This window comes from Thalassophryne amazonica, chromosome 9, assembly GCF_902500255.1.
Source record: "Thalassophryne amazonica chromosome 9, fThaAma1.1, whole genome shotgun sequence".
Taxonomy (NCBI): domain Eukaryota; kingdom Metazoa; phylum Chordata; class Actinopteri; order Batrachoidiformes; family Batrachoididae; genus Thalassophryne; species Thalassophryne amazonica.
Window position 1 is genome coordinate 72688133 of NC_047111.1, and position 24248 is coordinate 72712380.

The window sequence follows — 24248 nt, forward strand, 5'->3', positions numbered from 1 at the left end:
CGTTCATTTCTAAACTGGATGCTGTCTTGATCCGGTATGTCGTCTGACAAGCACAGGAATTGTGAAAAGACATGGACATCAGCATTATTTCGGCACATTGAGACAGACGTGAGGAGGAATTCCGCGCATCGCGGTGGAGCTGCATGGCGCAAAGCAACGCCGTGATGAAGCCTTCCAGGACATGTTGGGGGAGGTCCAGCTCATGCACAATCACAATCGGATAATCACACGACTGAAAAGCAACCGGAATCCATCTGAAATCCACCTTTAAGCCGTCCTGTGAGACCAACACTGAGGTGGTTTTGTCCCGCGTAATGAACGGCTCCGTGGCGTATCCCTCCACTCCTCTTTCCATGAAAAAAACTCCTTTAACAGTGGAATGTGCCGTTCATTTCTAAACTGGATGCTGTCTTGATCCGGTATGTCGTCTGACTAGCACAGGAATTGTGAAAAGACGTGGACATCAGCATTTTTTCGGCACAGTGAGACAGATGTGCAGAGGAATTCCACGTTCGCGGTGGAGCTGCATGGCGCTAAGCAACGCCGTGATGAAGCCTTCCAGGACATGTTGGGGCAGGTCCAGCTCATGGACAATCACAATCAGATAATCACACAACTGAAAAGCAACCGGAATCCATCTGAAATCCACCTTTAAGCCGTCCTGTGAGACCAACACCGAGGTGGTTTTGTCCCGCGTAATGAACGGCTCCGTGGCGCGTCCCTCCGCTTTTCTTTCCATGAAAAAAACTCCTGTAACAGTGGAATGTGCCGAAAAAGTGCTGATGTCCACGACTTCTGCCTTTTTGTGAAAGTCAGACGAGGTCCCGGATCAACAAAGCCTTCACGTTGGAAATGATCTGGTTGTTTCAGCAGGGTCTGAGCATGTCGATCGGCGCTGGGAGCGTGCCCCACTCTCAGCAGTTGTGGGCCGTCCTTAAAGCGGCAGTAACACTCCTTAATCTGTATAATCCCCATAAAATCGTCCCTGAAAGCCATATTAATTTTCTGAACGGTGTCCACCTGGAGGTCTCTCACAGTTTCTAGAAAAAAACTGATGCATCAAAGCTCAAAATCGTTCAGACATTTATTCGCAATAAAAAAACGACAAGAGGGGTGGACCAGTGCTCACACAAAGCCTGCTCACAGGCGAATGATGCAACCGACTGCGTGAAAAAACTTACGCATGCGAACGAAGGTTCAAGCTTGGCTGATGCAATCACACGTGATTCAAATCCATATGGTTTTTGAAAAAAATAAAAAGGTCAGATACTTTTCTAACAGACCTCATATATATATATATATATATATATATATATATATATATATAGATAGATAGATAGATAGATAGATAGATAGATAGATAGATAGATAGATAGATAGATAGATAGATAGATATTCTGCATTTCATTACACTTTCAGACTAGAAAAGACCATGTGACAAGGTGCAACCATTTCATGCGCTTGCTTCCCAAACTTCCCAAACGTGCGCTCGTTTTATTAGAGGGCTTGATTAAAGGAAAACATGCGCATGTTTTATTAATTCGAGGGCTTGATTAAAGGAAAACGTGCGCACAAATTATCATGGCCAGAAAAAAATATCACTTTAACCCTCTGGGGTCTGAGGGCATTTTTTTCTTCACTCGCCTGGCATAAATGTTTTATTATTGCTGTTAACAGCTCTCCCTGCATCCCACAATCAAGCTTTATGTCTCTTTTTTTAGGACCACCTGTGCTTTCAGAATATATATGTTTTTGTTGTGTTTTATAAGTGTAATAAAGGTTTACAATCAAAAATAGGCAAGGAAAAAAATAATGCGAAAAATAATTGTCCACACACATTTATTCAAAACACATAGCAAACTATATTAAACAACAGTTTTGACACTTTATAAAGGTAATTTGAGGTCTTGTGTGAAAGACTATACAACAATAAGGTTCAAACAATAAACACAAATGCACATTTTGAACAATATATACAAAATGGTCTATGCATTTTGTTGTCCATTGATATGGTAAACAGTGCTGTAATGTAACATTCACATGCAAACTAGTGGAGCAATCCTGATAGTTACACACTCTTTCTTTGAGCATGTGAGATTGTCATCAGTGGCTCTCCATCTGCTCACTTTCGCTGTGCGTAATGACGCAGGGTGCACTGAGTATGTACTAATAGTATATACTCATTGGAGCACCCAGGGGGCTATTCAAACGGGCCAACTAGTAACATATCACTCCTGAAAACGATCTTTGGCTTTTCACGTGAGGTAAATCTGCCCTACGATTGGATTTTGGAAAACCATGTGATGATGAACCAATTCTGATTGGACACTCACATTGCGCACGTCATCACACAGCTTCTATGAGGAGTACAAAGGTGGCCAATGGCTGGCTCGAAAGTCCTCGGAGTTAACTTTTCAGCAAAAAAAAAAAGTATGTTTCTATCTCATATCATTCAAATGTTATTTATAATTTAGTAAAGCTTGGTCTTAGCTGCTGTATACGACGGCGTCGGCCCCAAAGGGTTAATATACTTTGCACAAATACAGTAATATGGCAATATGATAGACAGTTATTGTATTTTCAGAGTATTTCTTATTATTTGGAAATCACAACTGCTTCATACCATAAAGTTCACAGGTTAAAGTGTAAAGTGTGAACAAGGCTGTTCATTTGGCAAATAGAAGCATCTTGTGCGTTGTATTACCATCCTGCCCATGGTTGGAGATGTAGACTCTTATCCTTTTCAAGCTATGGATTCCAGCGATAAGCACAAGCACGGGCCTCTAAGCCTTGTATACAACTTGCTTCTTCTTAGCATTCTGATTGTAATATAGAAATGATATCATTGGCTTCAGATGCCAATCAAGACTAATAAATTATAATTATATGTGCTTGTAGCCAGGGTTGGGTAGGATTACTTTGAAATGTAATCCAAAGGTAATCAGATTACAAATAATCCATATGTATGTACATACATACATGTAATCCACATGTATGAGGTTGACAGGACATGCATATTTCTATAAATAATATCAATATCAAACCAAACTGAAACCAACAAACAAACAAATAAACTTTAATGTGGACCCTATAGTGTGTTTTTGTAAAGTTTTAGAACTTTTCAAGTAGGAATAATTTCACTCTCACTTCAAAGATTGCTCAAAGCGTCCTTGATTTGAAAAGCAGAAGTTGATTACTTGATTAATGGATCACTTAAGTGACCCTAAAGTGAATGTGAAAAGCTTTGTTGGTATGTGCATTACTGCGCACGCTGTAAACCTTTCTAATCAGCAGTGCAGGTCCATACTTTGTGTCATTTGCACCACATATTATTATCAGTGTGTGGTGCGTTGGTGGCTTGTAAATGTCTTTAGCGAAACTAGACAGGTTTTGTGCTTCCCTCTTGTTCAGTTCAATAGGTGCAGTAATTAGCCGATGGAGTGTGTCTGGGCAGAGGAAGAGGAGAGAGACCTTGATACCCAGACGTGACTGTGAAAAGTATTTTCTTGTTGGAGTCTTGAGTGTAATGCTGTTTCATCTGTGAGCAAGCCTGATGACCTACCACAAACTGTTCTAAAAGGACTTTTTCCTATCATTAACCAATACACCTTGTTTCTGAAGAGTGCTTTAGTACCAGATATGTAAAAATCTTCGTACTACAATTAAGGTTAAAGTACAGACTGTCATCTGGAAGTGGAATAGTTTCTATAAAGCATAGTCTCTGGGAATCTGTATGTTCCTGTTAAGGTTTCTCCAGCCACAGTTATCTCCGCTGCATACATGCATTTTCTTTTAGTATGAATCCTATGCAATGATTTATAAATTCAACCCCAGGATCCTTAATATTTGGACCTTTGTGCTGCTGCAAATGGTATTAGCAATGCCAAACACTGTTGTCCAGTGATTTCAGTCTATGATATTTTGGCTATGTGGCACATTTCTATGGGCATGATTCAGCATGCAGGTGGATCAGTGATGAGGACCCCAGTGGCTGCAGAAGGCCAAGGGACACCCATGTTCCATCTGGCTGCTGCAGATAAATGGTTACTTTTGAAAGTCAGAAGTGGGCCAGTTGTTTTGCCTCATCCAGGACCTAAGGCAGCACCTCTGGCGACACTAGGGTACATACGCTCCCAAACCTAACATGCCCATACCCATACCGGGCATGCCCTCTTTGTCTGTCAGGTGTTATACATATTGGATGACTCTGGTTTACAAAACTCTTATTGGTCTTGTTCCAGCCTATTTATCCAGCTTACTTTAAGAGATCTGAAAGCAGTTATGCTTTCCGCTCAAATGACGTTATGTTTTTGTGTACCTCATGCCCTCACTGAAGCAGGAAAGAATGCCTTTAGTTCTTCAGCTCCCTCTGATTGGAACGTTCTCCAATCTGAACTGAAACTTCCTTGAACACCTTCCGGTCTACTTTACGAGATCACGAATAGGATTCTTTTGTGCAATCCCTGTGTTTCTAAAACTAAATGTACCTGAGACTTTACACCATGTGCAATGTTATGACCAAGTTGATTGTATTTTATTTATCACCAGCGTTCTCATGTTGATGTTAACCTGTCCATTATGACATGTGCTGCTGCCTTTCTTGGCCATGTCATCCTTGTAAAAGAGGTTTCGATCCCTGTGGAATTCTTCCTGGTTAAATAAAGGTTATTATTATAACCTCATCTTCTACATCTACTGTTGCTACATTCTTGGCAGGAATAAAAGTTTTATATATATATATATATATATATATATATATATATATATATATATATATATATATATATATATACACGAGGGCTGTCCGTAAAGTATAGGTCCTTTTTATTTTTTTCAAAAACTATATGGATTTCATTCATATGTTTTTACGTCAGACATGCTTGAACCCTCGTGCGCATGCGTGAGTTTTTCCACGCCTGTCGGTGACGTCATTCGCCTGTGAGCACTCCTTGTGGGAGGAGTCGTCCAGCCCCTCGTCGGAATTCCTTTGTCTGAGAAGTTGCTGAGAGACTGGCGCTTTGTTTGATCAAAATTTTTTCTAAACCTGTGAGACACATCGAAGTGGACATGGTTCGAAAAATTAAGCTGGTTTTCAGTGAAAATTTTAACAGCTGATGAGAGATTTTGAGGTGATTCTGTCGCTTTAAGGACTTTTCACGGTGCGAGACGTCGCGCAGCGCTCTCAGGCAGCGTCATCAGCCTGTTTCAAGCTTAAAACCTCCACATTTCAGGCTCTATTGATCCAGGACGTCGTGAGAGAACAGAGACGTTTCAGAAGAAGTCGGTTTCAGCATTTTATCCGGATATTCCACTGTTAAAGGATATTTTTTTAATGAAAGACGTGCAGACAGACGTGCAGACACCTCCGTGTTGATAACCATTTGTTAAAATCCAGTTGGCTTTTGATGGCTTTCAGTGGAGTGAGTATATGAGAAATTGTTTATCAGCTGGAGATGTTCCAACTTGTCCTTAAGGCTTCCAACGGAGGTGTTTTTCCTGTGACGGAGCGTCGCGGAGGCTGCGAGCCGACGCTGCAATCCACCCGCACGTGGATCAATAGAGCCTGAAATGTGGAGGTTTTAAGCTTGAAACAGGCTGATGACGCTGCCTGAGAGCGCTGCACGACGTCTCGCACTGTGGGAAGTCCTTAAAGCGACAGAATCACCTCAAAATCTCTCATCAGCTGTTAAAATTTTCACTGAAAACCAGCTTAATTTTTCGAACCATGTCCACTTCGATGTGTCTCACAGGTTTAGAAAAAATTTTGATCAAACAAAGCGCCAGTCTCTCAGCAACTTCTCAGACAAAGGAATTCCGACGAGGGGCTGGACGACTCCTCCCACAAGGAGTGCTCACAGGCGAATGACGTCACCGACAGGCGTGGAAAAACTCACGCATGCGCACGAGGGTTCAAGCATGTCTGACGTAAAAACATATGAATGAAATCCATATAGTTTTTGAAAAAAATAAAAAGGACCTATACTTTACGGACAGCCCTCGTATATATGACAGGAGTAAGTATCTAAAATCAATATATCATCCACTGTACCTAACACACTGGCATATTTTTGCTGTTGCATTGGATGCTTTGCTCATTATTCTGCTTTTGTGAGTGCATGCTTGTTGTGTTATTCCCTTTATTAAACCTGCCAATCATTTTACTTTTAGATTGCACCTTAAATTAGGCATTAAATGTGAACACAATCCGAAAGCAACAAAATCAGGATGGAGTCTGCGTGAAAAACCAGTTACGCAGTAGATGATAGTTAATCATCCATAAAATGGAGTTATTAACTCTGACTCTGTCGAAGGCATTTACTATCTTTTCAGTTATTTTCTGTTTTCTCTTCTGTGTGCAATAGTCAGGTATAAAAGCTTGTGTTTCCTGTTCTGCTATCCTCCTAAAGCTGCTTTGCACTTTATACATAGAATGAAAAGTAATCTGTCATCATTGAGGGCTTTTTTCTCTTTGGTTTGCTAAATGTCATATATGTGTCACTTTGAAACGCAATATAAAACTGTTTTTGTTTTTTTTTACTTCCCATAGGTGAGGGTTAGCAATAAAAGCAGTGAATTTATTCAAGACTAGACTTTTATACAGAGATTCCATACCTCCACCGGGTAACAATGGCATCTCTTCCAACTTCTTTATTTGTTGTTGTTAAACCCCTTGAAGAAAGGCTACAAGCAAATCTTAATTGCATCCTTTCAACTCTGTTATGATGGCATACAGAAGCAAAAGTACAAAAATAGTCACTGTCCAAATACTTATGGACCTGACTGCAATATTGCATTTTGTGTCAGAAATACCTCTGGCTGGTCTTTTTTACTCATGCAAGTGTATGGTGTGTTTGTCCTATTAATTCCAAAGATGAAGTTATTAAGCACATAAAAACTTCTACAGTTTCCCTCGATGCTATTCCTTCTAAACTCTTAAAATCTGACCTTCCTCTTCTAACAGATGATGTGGTGAATATCATAAATACCCCATTGCTTGCCGGGTCATTTCCCTCCTCTCTCAAGTGTGCTATAAACTTGCCATTACTGAAGTTAAAGAATCTGGAGCCATTTGTAACTAGAAGGGCACTCTGAGAGCATAATGGAATAATAATAACCCGTTTTATCTCCTCCAGCCAACAGGAGCTTGGTCTGAATTATGACCATTTTCTTTTATTGAATCTATTTGCACCGATGTGAGGAATTTCATCAACATTTTCAACATTGTTTCAGTCTTGAACTTGCCGTCAGATATCCGGTACATAGGCCACTTAATTTGGGTTGTTAACACCAGCCAAGAAGTTCAAGTCAAGTCAGCTTTATTTGTCATTTCTGCAATGCATGCACAGACATATTGAAAATCAGAATTGCATTACTCTGTCTCCTGGACAACACAGACTAAAAAAAAGTAAATGGCAAACGGACTGCATTTATATAGCGCTTTTCCATCTGCATCAGATGCTCAAAGCGCTTTACACATTAATGCCTCACATTCACTCCGATGTCAGGGTGCTGGCATGCAAGTGGCCCACAACGCAACATGAGCAACTAGAGGATTAAGGACCTTGCCCAAGGGCCCTTAGTGAATTTCCGGTCAGGGTGGGATTTAAACTGAGGATCCTTTGGTCACAAGCCCAATGCTTTTAACCACTTGATCACCACCTCCCCTAAACAGTTAGAACAGTCTCTTATGTGCAAGAGCTATCACAAGAGTAAGAATTTAAAATAAATATATGAATATGGTAGACAGTAGAATGTGGTCAGCGAGGTACCTGGTGGTACAGTATGTCATGTGCAGATTGAGCAGTGATTCAACATTGATGAGCTTATTCAAACTAATTTAAAGTGCATGTAGTGCAGAAGCAGTCCTTGGACATATGTTCAGTGTTTGTGAGGTGGGTGTCAGGAGTAAGAAGTCAGTGACGGGGGGGGGTCAGGATCCAGAGTTCGTGTGTGAGGGAGGCAGCAGGGGAAAGAGGGGAAGAGCAGGGAGGGAGTTAAGAGCTCTGACAGCCTGGTGAGTCAGTCTGTCCCTCTGTCGGCTGGTCCTAGCCCAGAGACTCTGCAGTCTCCTCCCTGACAATAGCAGGCTGAAGAGGTAGTTTAATGGGTGTGTGGGATCTCCCGCGATGCGGATGGCTTTGCAGGTGACACGGGTGCTATATATGTCTTTGGGGGGTGGGTGCCTGTGATCTTCTCAGCTGCTCTCATGATGCACTGAAGGGTCCTGCAGAAGGATGCAGTGCAGGTGCTGTACCACACTGTGATGCAGCTTAATAGGATGCTCTCATTCCTGCCTTGGGATGGGTATAAATGAGATTTTTTCAATATCAATGCCATAATTATCAATTCTGCCTCAATCATCCTGCTGTTCCTCATTCAGCCAGCTCAACCAGATCCCATCCTCCGTGTACTTAGCTCAACCTTGGCATCAAGACACTCAACAAGCAGAATCTCAGATGGAAATCAGTTGAGAAATTAATCATCAAAGAGACAAATATACCTTAACATCACTTGAATGTAAGTCCTTCCCCATGGGGGATGTAGCTAAGAAAGGTGAGGGGTAAACCAATGATTCAGCACAACAAAGTATGAGATAGTTATTATTTAGAGAGAACAGATGAGACCTTAATCTGGATTTAAATAGCTGTTTTATATCAGTGGGCAGACTTTTCCACAGAAAAGCTGCACCATAAGAAAAAAACTCTGTTGCTTTGACCACTGAAAATGTCTTTTTAGGTATAGCACTTTGTATGCTGAACAAAGAGTGCAGATGTGCCTTACATAAATGGCTTCACAACACCCGTACACTCTGCATGCCTGCACATTATTGGCAGTAATCTGCATGATGTTAAAATGACCACTGTAGGTAAAGATTGTTGTGAAAGTGTAGGAACACGGACCCACAACAGGGGGCGTAAATGAACGGGCAATGGATAAGCCAAACAGTAACAATTTAATGTTGTAAATTGTGCACAACGGAATACAGACAACAACCAGTTTGGAACTACAGTCAGTTACACGTTGGGTGACGTATGGGCAGGCTTGAGGATAGGAGACGCCCGTCCAGAACCGAGCCGGATCCCACACGGCCCTCACCGCCAACGGATCTGAAGAACACCGGAGCCGCCAAGTCCTGGGTCCCCAGGTGGTCACCGTTTCCAGCTGTCAGACCTGGTACTGCTGGCAGAGAATAGAAACAGCACAGGTGAGTGTGAGTACGCACACTCAGTAATCCCACAGTCTGTGTTCTTTTGGGAGGGAGCACCTCCACCTCCAGTCACACACTCGTGCAGCTCCTGTCTAACCACTTATCTGGTTGGGGTGTGAAGCGAAGCCGTCGCTGATCACACCAAACGCCAATCCCACAGATAAGGCAACACCACAGGAAAACGGCTGCAAACAAGTTCAGACTATTAGTCAGCGTTAAGTGTAGCAGAGAAATTACCTCCAAGGTAGCTGATTTCTCGGCGAGGAGGTGGAGTTGCAGTCCGGCCTTTATAGTGATGGTGATGAGTTGAATGAGTGACAGCTGGTGCCGATGCTGAGTGACAGCTGTCACTCCCAGTGGCTCCGATGCCCTCTCGTGCTTGAAGCCCGCACTCCAAGCAGGGCGCCATCTGGTGGTGGTGGGCCAGCAGTACCTCCTCTTCAGCGGCCCACACAACAAAGATTGAAACAAATTGAGTGGGAATTGTGAGCAATACTTATATTTTAGGAGCCATCACTTTCTTACACTCATTCATTCACTCATACTAAAGCAACAGTAATGAAGTGAAAGCAAACATTAAATGAAGTAGGAGTTTTAAGCAAAGGAAAAGCATCACCTTCCTACTGTACAGCTTCACCAAGCGCCTTGGTGGCCACTGACGACTGTTCACTCTAACAGATTGGAGTTAATACTTTTAAAAAGAATGCATTTTTTTTTCTTTTATTTGTCTTCTTCCTCCATTTGTGCACCTGGTACAGTCTAGTTTGGCACTTCCACTATCAGTGCCACTCCGATTGGTTGATATGTTCCAAGTACAAAATGTCCACGAGTATTAAACATGGTAACTCAAGCCCTTTTGGTATTTCCTTCATAGCTTTCAAATACCAGTGGGAGATAGATACAGTCACAGAACATGCTCAAAATTCAAAGTTCTTTATTAATTGTCTCCTTTTGGAGAAATTTAGCTTAGTGCATGAGGGGGCTCAACTGCACAAACAATAAACAGAACCAACATTACAACAGTAATAAGCACAAAAATAAATACAACCAACAATAAAATATCATAAATAACCATAAATAACCTTAAAACCAGTGAAAAAGGGATAACATCACTGTAACCACCCCACTATGAACTACTAAAACCACACAGCCATTAACAACTTACCGTTCAACTGGAAAATGTGCAAGATCCATCCTATGACGTAAAGTGCAATTTAAGCTTGTTCATTAATAAGCTTAATGGACAATGGAACAAATGAATATTTGTACCGATTACATTTGCACAAAGGAACACGATATCTCTTTCCCGAGTTTAACACGGTATAATCTGAGTTAGAACATGTGAGCTATCCATTAAGATGTTTTTTGCTTGTGTAATGGTTGCTCGATCAGAGAGTTCTTGAAAACTGGGAGGAGTGTGACCCATGATCTTACCTGCTGTTTTTATAAGGGAATGGATCTGTGCTTTCAACTTAACTGGAAGATTCCCAGACAGGCCTGTGATACCATAGTGAAAAATGGACTCAATCATAGCCCTGTAAAAGATTAGCATAATGTTCTTGCAGACCACGACTAAATGGTCTGCGCAGAAAGTACAGACGTTGATGAATTCTGACACTGACAGAGGTAACCTGTGTCTGCCAGCTTAGGTTACTGTCAATGTGAACACCAAGATATTTCTAAGAGGTCACCTGTTTAATTGTGAGGTTGTTTATGACAACAGGACTATAGTCACTGGCTGATCTGGGATCCAGCATCTTCTCCACCGTTTTGTTTGTATTAATCTGAAGATTATGTTTGTCACACCAAACCACAAAATCATTCACAGCGGCCATGTGGGAAGAAACATCAAGTGACCTGGAAAGTAGACTCAGAATGACAGTATCATCAAAAAACTTCACCACATGCTGATCAGGCCCAGAGCTAACAGTCATTAGTGTACAGGGTAAACAGGAATGGTGAGCTGACACGCCCCCCAGGGGGCTCCTGTACAGCTTACCACTGTATTTGAAAGTGTTCCATTTATTTTTACTTGCTCTGGTCAATCTGTCAGAAATGAATGATACCACTTAATTAAAAGGCAAAGGCTATACGCCCAACCGTTGGGCAAATAAATATAATGTCCTACCTTATTCACCCAACCATTGGGCAGATAAGTCATATATTGAACGTTACATGCACAACCGTTGGGCAGATAAATATAATGTCTTATCTTATTCGCCCAACCGTTGGGCAGATAAGTCATACATTGAACGTTACATGCACAGTCATTGGGCAGATAAATATAATGTCTTATCTTATTCGCCCAACCGTGATCATGTATTTGACATGTTTTGTGCATCTAAACTACATTTTTTACACCACTTTTTAAGGCTCTATTGTGGCGTATGTTTGACACATTTAACGGCGCCGTCTTTAATTACTGCGAAAACACTGCAGTGGATGAAAACAGACAAACTTCATAAGCATTTGGAACGAAAGCCTGTTAACAATGACGAAACAGTTTTTGAACAAAATGCTGCTGGTGGTGATGGTGTTAGTTTCACACCGTTCCCTGGGTGTGATGAGCCAAACATAACCACTTTAGATCACAGCTCCTCGACGGGCTGTGAACCCTCCCGCAGCCGGCGAGAAAATATCAGCCTTTTTTTCCCTCCCACGTTGAAACCGGAAGTGAGCTTACAAGCATGCTCATTGGTCGGTTGTGGTTGGGCGTATTTACTTTATTGACCCAACGGTTGGGTGTATAGCCACTCCGTAATTAAAAAGGGGTTAACTTTCATTCGTACCAACTTCCTAAGAATAATGTGTGGCTGAATAGAGTTAAAAGCAGAGCTAAAATCAATAAACAGCATCTCAGCATATGTACCAGGCTTATCAAGGTGCTGTAATGTGAGGTGCATCAAAGTTATTATGGCATTATTGTGCGTTGTTTCCTTTTAGAAGTAAACTGGTAACTGTCTAAAAATGGCTCCACATCAGTTTGAAGTGCATCTATCATAAGCCCTTCCAAAACTTTAAAAACATTTGAGGTGAGTGCAACTGGTCTATAATCGTTGCCCTCCTGAGGACATGACTTTTTTGGAAGTGGAATTATGATGGTTTTTTTCCAGATTTCTGTTACCGTCTGTGTATCAATGGAGAGCTGAAACAGCTGCTGCCAAACAGGCGCTAGCTCATCTGCAAATGTTTTCAGGAGAAAAGTGGACATTTTATCCGGCCCTGTAGCTTTTTTCCTGCACATGGATTTAAAAGTTTTTGCCACAGCATCTGCATCTATCCGAATCCTCTCCTTCAAGTCACATCCTTCAGGACAGCACAGCAGTCCTTAGTGCTGTCGGTTTCAAATCGTAAATAAAAGTTGTTCAACTCATTTGCCCTCTTAGTCTCATTGATGACAAACAGAGGCTTCCTCTTTGCCTCCATGTTGGTCATGGCTTTGATAGAGTTGAGGAGTTGTGTTCCTCTTTGATGGCGATTTGAGTCCTGTAAGAATTTGATTTACTGCAGTATGTGTAGATAATTTAATGGCTGTCCAAACAGTTTTTACAACTGAATAAAGATGCACAGTCATACCCCCTCCTCAGCCAACACAAATACATTACATAAATAAATAAATAATATGTAGAGCACCTTCACACCAAGACAAATTATCCCTGTACGAATGCACAACTACAGTAATTATACTGGAAAGTTTTCACACCTTGTTTTATTATCTCAGAAAAGCATTGAGAAAGTGATGAACCTGAACTTCTCTTTGAAAGTCACATTATCAGTGTAACTACAACAGCTTTTAAGCACCTGCAGAACTCAGTATGTTCATGAAGGTAGATGATTTATATTGTTGACAGACAAACTAACTGGTTCATGGGTTTAGAGGTTGGATTCCTGTGATGCTGTCTTTTCTTAATCACCAAAGCAAATTTATAATGTGCAAGTTGTCCACAATGCACAAAAAGACCATATGCACATAAAGAACATATGATTCCAAAATCACTGTGTTGGCTTCCACTACATTACAGAATGAACTTCAAAATTCTGCTTAATGCTATTGCACCACTTGGTCATTTTGTTCTTCAGTATGTCATCTAATTAATGCATATAGTTGAAGCTGACTTTTGTTTCCTTTTATTCGTTCCTGCAGTGGCAAAACGAGATCATATCTTAAATTAAATGCTGGACCTATTAGAGGTTTCTGTATGATAGTGGTTGAACAACTCATCAGATCACACGGTGTTCATTTGAAGTGCTGTAGTAACGACAACATCAGTAACACATAATTTAGTCTAAGCAGATCAACTGTGAGCACTACTTAATCTCTCATAACATAGCTGCACTTTGCCCACAACAGCTGGTTGCACAGATAAAAAAAAGACAGGAGCAAGTGGCTAGGTGTACATTAGGAGAGCAAATGGGGTTGACTTTGAACCAATTATTCACTGCTCACCCCATTCACACGTGATGAAATCAAATCATTATACCCCCGTCACACATACCCGGAATCACTTCAGAGTGGCTTGGAATTTTGAATCGGCACACATTGGAAAAGTGTCGGATTTCAGTTCCAAAACGTTCTGACAGCCATCTGCGGAAGTCGACATCCATCCATCCATCCATCCATCCATCCATCCATCCATCCATCCATCCATTTTCTTCCGCTTTATCCGGAGTCGGGTCGTGGGGGCAGCAGCTCAAGCAAAGCCGCCCAGACCTCCCAATCCACACACACCTCCCCCAACTCCTCTGGGGGAACCCCAAGGTGTTCCCAAGCCAGCCGAGACATGTAGTCCCTCCAGCGTGTCCTGGGTCTTCCCCGGGGCCTCCTCCCAGTGGGACGTGCCCGGAACACCTCTCCAGCGAGGCTTCCAGGGGGCATCCGGAAAAGATGCCCGAGCCACCTCAACTGACTCCTTTCGACGTGGAGGAGCAGCGGCTCGACTCCGAGCTCCTCCCGAGTGACCGAGCTCCTCACCCTATCTCTAAGGGAGCACCCAGCCACCCTTCGGAGGAAACTCATCTCGGCCGCTTGTACTCGCGATCTCGTTCTTTAGGTCATGAGCCAAATCTCATGACCATAGGTGAGGATCGGAACGTAGCTCGATCGGTAAATCGAGAGCTTTGCCCCCCTACTCAGCTCTCTCTTCACCACGATGGTCCGATACAGCGACCGCATCACTGCAGATGCTGCACCAATCCGTCTATCGATCTCACGCTCCATCCGTCCCTCACTCGTGAACAAGACCCCGAGATACTTAAACTCCACCACTTGAAGCAAGGACACTCCACCGACCTGAAGAGGGCAAAGCACCTTTTTCCAGTCGAGAACCATGGCCTTGGATTTGGAGGTGCTGATTTTCATCCAGGACGCTTCACACTCGGCTGCAAACCGCCCCAGTGCACGCTGAAGGTCCTGATTTGATGAAGCCAACAGAACCACATCGTCCGCAAACAGCAGAGACGAGATTCTGTGGTTCCCAAACCAGACCCCCTCTACACCCTGGCTGCGCCTAGAACTTCTGTCCATAAAAATAATGAACAGAACCGGTGACAAAGGGCAGCCCTGGTGGAGGCCAACATGCACTGGAAACAGGTTTGACTTACTATCGGCAATGCGAACCAAGCTCCTGCTGCGGTCGTACAGGGAAACGGTAAACGAAAACCACACTGCTCCTCCTGAATCCGAGGTTCGACCATCGGTCGAATTCTCCTCTCCAGTACTCTGGAATAGACCTTACCGGGGAGGCTGAGGAGTATGATCCCCCTATGGTTGGAACACACCCTCCAGTCCCCCTTCTTAAACAGAGGGACCACCACCCCGGTCTGCCAATCCAGAGGCACTGTCCCCGATCGCCACGCGATGTTGCAGAGGCGTGTCAGCCAAGATAGCCCCACAACATCCAGAGACTTAAGGTACTCAGGATGGCTTTCATCCACCCCAGGAGCCTTGCCACAGAGGAGCTTTCTAACCACCTCGGTGACTTTGGCCTGGGTAATGGATGAGTCCACCTCTGAGTCCCCAGTCTCTGCTTCCTCTTCGGAAGATGAGACGATGGGATTGAGGAGATCCTCGAAGTAATCCTTCCACCACCCGACAACATCCCCAGTCAGGGTCAACAGCTCCCCACCCGCACCGTAAACAGTGCTGGTGGAGAGCTGCTTCCGCCTCCTGAGGCGTCGGACGGTTTGCCAGAATCTCTTCGAGGCCAACCGATAGTCCTCCTCCATAGCCTCCCCGAACTCCTCCCAGACCCGAGTTTTTGCCTCTTGGTCTGCCGGTACCTGTCAGCTGCCTCTGGGGTCCCACCTACCAACAAAGATAAGTAGCATCCCTTACTTCCGGTGTCCACCACCGGGTTCGGGGATTGCCGCCGCGCAGGCACCAGAGACCTTGCGACCACAGCTACGAGCAGCCAACTCGACAATGGAGGTGGAGAACATGGTCCACTCGGACTCCATGTCTCCAACCTCCCCCGGGATCTGGGAGAAGCTCTCCCGGAGGTGGGAGTTGAAGACCTCGCTGACAGAGGGTTCCGCCAGTCGTTCCCAGCAGACCCTCACAATACATTTGGGCCTGCCAGGTCTGACCGGCTTCCTACCCTCCCAGCGGATCCAACTCACCACCAGGTGGTGATCAGTCGACAGCTCTGCCCCTCTCTTCACTCGAGTGTCCGAGACACGTGGCCGAAGGTCAGATGATACGACTACAAAGTCGATCATCGACCTCCGGCTCAGGGTGTCCTGGTGCCCTGTGCACTTATGGACACCCTTGTGCTCGAACATGGTGTTCGTGATGGACAAACTGTGACTAGCACAGAAGTCCAACAACTGAATACCACTCGGGTTCAGATCGGGGAGGCCGTGCTTCCCGATCACCCCCCTTCAGGTCTCACTGTCGCCGCCCACTTGGGCATTGAAATCTTCCGTTCAACGGCCAATGGAAGTCGACATAGTTGGTCAAAATCAGCCGGCGGCCCCGAATGTGATGCACATGTTCAAAACTGTCCGGGTGAGGTCGAGATCCATGTGCAGTCTGAGGACCATCTGACCGCAATTTACATATTCCAATGGTGGCAAAACGGGATCCCAAATGATTTGAGCGCATACAAGGGAATCTTGAGATAGATCTGGCACCGTAAAGCCTGCCGGAGTGCCAGGGGACAAGTTGGGACATGCCCAGCTCTCCACAATTTCTCGACTGGTAAGCATTGAAAGCCGAGATAGGCATGTCCCAACTTGTCCTTTAACACTCCGAAATGGAGGTGTTCCTTTGTCTCGCTCGATCAGCGAATCGGTCGTGACGCGCGAAAGCTCCGCGTGGCTTTCCATGACAAAATCTCTTGTTAAAAGTGAAATCTGCCGGAAAATGGGCTGATGTCCAGCTCTTGTGATAACCAGAGAAATTGCACACGATGGTCCCGGCTCCACACAGCCATCAGTTTAGAAATGATGTGGTGGTTTCTGCCTCTCTATGGCGGCTCGGAGCACGGCGCGCCATGCGCCATTGTGGGGCGTCCTTAAAGCTGTAGTAAAACTCCTTATAATCTGTGAAGCCCATAAAATTTTCACAGAAAGCCAGATAAATTTTTCGAATGGTTTCCAGCTGCTTGTCTCTAACAGTTTCTGAAAAAATTCTGATGGAAAAAAAGCCCAAATCATTCCACCATTTCCTCACAATGAAACAACAATGAGAGGGGTGGACCACTCCTCCCACAAGGCGTGCTCACAGGCGAATGATGCAACCGACAGGCGTGGAAAAACTCACGCATGCGCACAAAGGTTCAAGCTTGGCTGACGTAAAAACATATGAATCAAATCCATATAGTTTTTGAAAAAAATAAAAAGGTACGATACTTTTCTCACAGACCTTGTATACACAAAATGGTCTATGCGTTTTGTTGTCCATTGATATGGTAAACAGTGCTTTACGTCGAGAAAGCAACAGTCATCCAGTAACATTCACATGCAAACTCGTGGAGCAATCCTGATAGTTACACACTCTTTGTTTGAGCACGTGAGATTGTCATCAGAGGCTCTCCGTCTGCTTCACTGATCGCTGTGCGTAATGGCGCAAGGCGCATGGAGACCAATAGTATGTACTCATTGGAGCACCCAGGGGGCTATTCAAACAGGCCAACTAGTAACATATCACTCCTGAAAACGATCTTTGACTTTTCACGTGAGGTGAATCTGCCCTACGATTGGATTTTGGAAAACCATGTGACAGTGAACCATTTCTGATTAGACACTCACATTGCGCACGTCATCACACAGCTTCTATGAGGAGTACAAAGATGGCCAATGGCTGGCTCGAAGGTCCGTGGAGTTAACGTTTCAGCAAAAAAAAAGTAAGTTTCTATCTCATATCATTAAAAAGTTATTTATAATTTAGTAAAGCTTGGTCTTAGCCGTCGTATACCACGGCGTCTGCCCCAGAGGGTTAATGTCACAAGACTTCCCGAGTTAAGTTGAAATAACTTTAGTTAATTTGAAATAATTTTAAAAAATCTATGCAAGTTGTTACATCACTTTTTCTCATTGAGACAGCAGTTCATTTATAAGCAATGCCACTTTTGGCTTATTTGTATTTTTCGTGGAAAATGAAGCCTGCATTGAACAAAAAATTTTATAGGAATGCATCATATTGCACTGAATCAAACTGTAACAAATCAAATATTTCCATAATAAAAGCATCATCCTGAATCTTATCATAGCCCGAGGCTTGTATTGGACATTTTTTTAAATAAGAGAGTGTTTGTCATGTAGTTCCTCTAGTGGATCTTTGAAAAGGTTTTCCTTTTCAGTTTAGTCACTTGTTTCTGGCTCAGATACAATGCTCTAGAACAGTGTGCAAAGGATGCACTTTTATGGTGTGTGTGTGTGTGTGTGCGTGCGTGTGTGCGCGCGCGTGTGTATGGACACTTACTTAATGCTACGCCAACCAATCTGGAGGCACCCCTGTTTTGAGTTTGGAATAATATACCTTTTGTCCATGAAGTCAGGAACAATATCAGCCATTCTACTGTACATACCAATATCCAAAGTGCATGGTTTGTAGCTTTGACACAGCCTGTTCATTGCCAAATGTCACAGTCGAAAGATTAACATTGAGAATTCCGGTATGCAATCTTCTCTAGTCCAAACTGTACTCACTCCAGCCGCCATTACATCAAATCTTTTAGAACTATAATTACATAAACTCTTAATGTGATTAGATAGCTGCAGTATACTAGCTACTAATGTCAGCATTGGCTGTAATTGGAAGTAATGATTCTGGATTTGATGCTGCCAGACAGAGGGACATGAATCACAGGATTAATGGACTCATTTGAGCCATTATCCATTAGGAGTCGTTAACTGAGATGAATCAACAGTTAACACCCGCAGGAAGAATTAAAGGAAAGCGCTCTTAAAATTTAGACTGATTTTCCTCTTCTTAAAACCTCATCGTACGTGGCATCTGTCCGATCGTGTGCATCAGTCAAAACTGAAATGCTGAACTGTGCACAAAGAATTAGTGATTTAAAGAAAAATGGATTATAGTGTATGTCATTTGATTCACCGCATTCCAAATGAAGAAGATAATAATTTAGCTGAAGTGATTCTCTTCAGCTCAGCTTGGATAGATTTTGGCATATAACTTTTTTTTCTGAATGTCACTGCAAGTATGACTGAGAAATCCAACAGCGAGGCCATCTGTGCACCAAGTGCAAGTCCAAGAATGATTAAAAAAAAAAAGAGTTGATCGTATCTTTGTCGGTACGCAGTGTTTGCAGATACATCACACACATTGACATAGCAGACAGTCTGGACCAATACTGATTTCAAACACTGTTATGTACTTCAATTAAAATGTGGTTATTGATATTGCTCATGTATTGTGCACAGAAGTGGTAGAACTCCTGCCAGCCCACTTTTGTAACCATACGCACACAGACATACATGCACTAACCCAGCCTTTTCTCTGATCTTTTAATTTTGTTGTCTGATTTCCAGCAGGGCTGATATATAATTTGCTGCCCACCTTCCCCCACCAAGGTGATATCAGTTACATAATCAGAATCTGTTGAAAGACTCATTTGTTTTCCCTGTTTTATCATTAGTGTTATGATGTGTGTTTATTCTTGTATTCTTTTATGGTTGTCTTTTTATTGTGTTTTAAATTTTTAATTCAGTTTTTTTTTTTGTTTTTTTTATGTTGTGTGAAGCGCCTTGAGACGATTTCATCGTGAATTGGCGCTATATAAATTAATACATTTGAATTTGAATCTGCTTCTGGTGCAGGGTACATGCTGTGCTACTGGATAATACACAAATAATATACAAATTTGTTTGTCCTCTGTTGTAAAATGCTCTGCTCCCCTCCACAGCATGTCTTTTTCCTGGTTCTCTCCCTCAGCCCCAACCAGTCCCAGCAGAGGACTGCCCCTCCCTGGGCCTGGTTCTGCTGGGGGTTTCTTCCTGTTAGGGGGGGGGGTTCCTTCCCACTGTAGCCAAGTGCTACAGTGTAAGGCCTTGCCTTACAATATAAAGCGCCTTGGGGCAACTGTTTGTTGTGATTTGGCGCTATATAAAAAAATTGATTGATTGATTGATTGATAAAAATGAGTTGTGTCGAGTGTGCATATCCATTTGGGGCCTATCTGAACACACGTTGCTATTTATGTGGTGGGAAACACCGGGATAATGCAAAGGGGTGGATTGGTTAAGAGTGACACCCCTCTGTCCTGTCAAACTATAGTACACCAGACACAGAGTGGTATAGAGAAAGCGGACATAAGTCAAAGGTGCATTAATGGATTTGCACCATACTGTCCGAGTGGACAGTAGACAGCAGCCGCCAAAGTAGTATTGGTTCAAAATGCTGCTGCCAGACTCTTGACAGGAACTAGAAAGTTTGACCACATTACACCCACTGTGGCATCTCTTTACTGGCTTCCTGTCCCTGTGAGGTCCGATTTTAAGGTTCTGCTACTAACCTATAGAATTGTTCATGGACTAGCACCTCTTTACTTAGCTGACCTAATCAAACCCTAAGTCAGATTCTGTAGAGACTTTTAAGTCCAGAATTAAGACGCATTTATTCTCCCCCTCATATGGCTAGCATACTGGCGTAGTATGGCACTATGCTTCTTATCCTTTAAAGTCATTTTATTAGCAATAGAACAAGTCTCAGCCTTGATGTCATCTAAATTTGGGGTCTGTTATAGTGAAGCTTAGGGCTAGCGGACGGCGATCACGTTAGTAATTTATCTGCTTTCCTGTCAATTTACTGCTGATGAATTATACCTTAGGTGTAGTTTTTCCAGCCGACTTATTTTGCTCATTTCTCTCTGGCCAAGGTACATATAATGTTGTACAAATAAATACAAATCAGGCCGAATCACGGCGGAACCGCTCGTATGAGTGAAACACAAAAACATCGAACCGACGTGCAGGCGTGAAGGATCTCGCTGCAACGGTTTTATGCACACAACGGTGTTGTGCATGAGCATGCACAAAACAGTCGCAGCGGGAACACAATGCATGCAGCTGAAGCATGTGTAACCACATTACGCAGCTGCTGTAAAATAAATAAATAAATACATGCCACCCATGGGATTCGAACCTGCATACAAAAGCTCTGATTGCCAGCCAGAAACTTTACTGCTGCGCTATCATCGCTGGCCTGTAAAAGGTGTGGAAAAATGCATGAAATCAACAAGGAGATGGGCATATTTAAAAAAAACTAAAACCACACACCATAAAAAACCACAGCATTTTAATGAATCCCTCTTATCAAATGGACAGTACAAGTATGTACCATCTGTTCCTGTGTAGATGACCCATGGTCACAGACATACAGTCATGAAATGACATGAATGAGAAGCAGGGTGCTCTTATCATGTCCACATCTGCTGAACCCGGCGTGTCCAGCCAGCCCTGCATGCGTATCCAGCCCGACACACGTGTCTTGTGGACGGTGCGCCACAGGACAGACACCGCGTCATGTGGAACAGAGCTCACGTGGGTGATGTGACATTCAGATCACCCACTGCGTGTTATGATCTGACGGTCCGTATCACCTGGGGCAGCCTGTCAATGTGCGCGCTGTCCAGCCCGTCGCAAAAGCGATATGTTTTTATGTATTTCCACATGAGGACAGCAAGCACACACACGCGTGTGTCTGTCAAAACATAGTATGTGTTCTGCAGCTGTGACATCCAGCCACGCCCCCTGTCCGTTCAGCACACAAACCAAGGTGTCACTCTGTGATCAGATGAGAGGCTCCTCGCCTGTGGGGGCCACGCGAACCACACGCACGCCATGTGTTTGATTTCACATTTTAATAATGTATGATCACCCTTTGTATCACAAATGTAAAGGATGACCCAACTCTGGGACAAATAGTATGTTTTGCACCTATGGAATAAATATTAATGCAATACGGTATATTGATGACATACTGGAAGTCAGTGCTTAAATAGCTAATAGTTTTTTTATGTTCAGTTGACAAAACTTTTGTGCACAAACTCATTTAGTTGTACATCATATATACTACATGCAGATGATTACATTTCTCTGTGCATATTTGTGTATGCGTCATGTTTGCGAATTTTGTTGACTGGTTTGTATTCCTCATGAGGATAAGAACACATTTTTTGATTAATTTGGCTCTCGTTTCTTGGTTTCAAGCATCTGGACACAGAAATTTTAATTTGTTTTAATTGTCTTTGCTGTCATTAATGTTTTATTCAGATTTTTCAACCACACCTACAAATGCAAGCTGTTAGTGTTTTTTTGTGATACACTGATAGATGAAGACTCTCAACAAATAATCAGGCAAACTGTAATTTATTTGCCCATTTATTGTGTGCCAGTTGTGCTGCGGAAAAGAAGTCATGCTTCTTTCTGCACAGCAATGATATCACAAAAAAATATATTTGTGACTCAGATAATTAGGAATATGGGATATGGATTTTCACGGGTAATTTAACATGTAGAAGTGGAAGGAAATTGTTTTTGTTGTTATAATGTTGAAATTTCATCTTAAGGCTGATTTATATGGACGCAGATCTGCCATGATAAGTATCACTCACTCATCACTCATCCTCAACCGCTTACTACAATTAAGGGTCACGGGGGGTTGGTGCCTATCCCAGAGGTAATAGGGTGTTAGGCAGAGTACACCCTGGACAGGACGCCAGTCTGTCGCAGGGCCACATATAGACAAACAAATGCATTCACACCCACTCACACACCTACGGACAATTTAAAGTTTCCAGGTTACCTTACCTGCATGTCTTTGAATGTGGGAGATAATCAAAGCACCCGGAGAGAACCCACGCAAACACGGGGAGAACATGCAAACTCCGAAATAAAAAGGCCACAGATGGGAATCAATCCCATGACCTTCTTGCTGTGAGACAACAGTGCTAACCACTAAACCACCATGCTGGCAGCCATGATAAGTATATTCATATGAAATGTATTTGCTTTACCCTCACATGAAATGTTTAAGTTAAGTTAGAAAGAAATAAGCCAGTGGGTGTAGAAAACACTGGTCTGTAGAGCAACTTCCTGTGACCTATTTCAATTTAAATTTTTTTAACTTATGTTATCCGGAGAACACACTTGAATGGACCTTTGTATTTGTATATTTTACTGGTCCACTGATATTGGTTTATATTTACCAGTGCTACCATCCGCATTGTACCTGTTCAGATTTTTATTTTATTACATCCACCAAGAACATAATAAAAAAATCTGTGTTTATTTGTTTGTCTCTGTCTGTCTGTCTGTCTGTCTGTCTGTCTGTCTCTTAGCAGGATTACATCAAAACTACTGCACAGATTTTGATAAAATTTTCACCACAGATACATATTAAGCCATGAAAGACTCCATTAAATTTTGGAGGTGATCCAGATCTGGATCTGGATTCTGGATTAAGTTACACTTTATGTAGTCTTTGAAGGATTACGTCAAAACTACTTGACCGATTCTCACCAAATTTGCACCACAGATAGATATTAGGCCATGTAAGACTCCACTGAATTTTGGAGGTGATCCAGATTGGTGGATGTCAGAAATCTCGAATTACTCTTGTTTATTTATGTATTTGTTAGGCAAGATTACATCCAGCTTTGGAATATTTCCCACTGTTCAAAAACACCAATTTCTACTGTTTAATTAAAGGCACCCTTTTGCATGAAACTTGACATGAGAGGGGGGGTCCTAGCATTGTTACACACTTTATGCATACACACACACACACGGCTGAGTGATAATTGCAGCCCCACACGTTTGCATGTGAGGAACACAGCACTCCGTCCCGTGTTTGCCATACAGACATTTGGAGATTGGGCAGTCTGCAGCACCTTTTATGGCCATTTGATAGCAGTCTATGTCATCTACATGTGCTCTGGATGCGATCTGACAGGGTGGACCAGGCAGTCTGTCTGCACTCTGGCACTGCTGGCCACACCTCTTTTCCTCCCGACTGCATGGGATTATGGCGATATTTGCCGTGTCGGGCATGGTTCTGGCAAATTCTTGCAATGTGTGACGGACAGTGGTGGGCACAGCTAACCAAAAAGTTAACTTTGATAACCATTAATCAGATAACTGAAAAGTTATCTTTTATGACGATAAACTGCTAAACTGCTAAAAATATTATCTTTATTACAGATAACTGATAAGTATTAGTATTGATTCGGACACCACCACATCAGATTACACTGTCGGCTTGTGATAAATCAGTTTCACTTTAAGTGCCGCAGGGGCTGCTGGGTAAATTCAAGGATGACAAACACAAAAAGAACGAACGGAAAATGAATGAATAAAAAAATAAAACCCCAAACACTGTCATCATCTTTCAAAAGCAGTAAAAAAACAGTATTAGAAGTCACAGTTTATCTCTGTAGTTTATCTCTGTATTAGATACACCGTCATTTACAAGCTAAAAGCTGCCACTTTTTTTCCACACACTTTGAACCCTGCTGCTTAAACAACCAAAATACGTCCATTAATGCATTGATTAGCAGAGTAAAATACATGTTGTAAA

At 42.8% G+C, this 24248-nt stretch overlaps 1 protein-coding gene and 1 long non-coding RNA gene across 2 annotated transcripts in view; both read left to right on the forward strand.

The window, feature by feature from the left end:
• Positions 1-24248, forward strand: part of cadm2a (cell adhesion molecule 2a) — a 962407-nt gene that overhangs the window by 508139 nt on the left and 430020 nt on the right.
• Positions 7558-24241, forward strand: LOC117517364. The gene is made up of 3 exons (XR_004562711.1): positions 7558-7671; positions 10622-10625; positions 24231-24241. It is a non-coding gene; the product is annotated as an uncharacterized LOC117517364 (long non-coding RNA).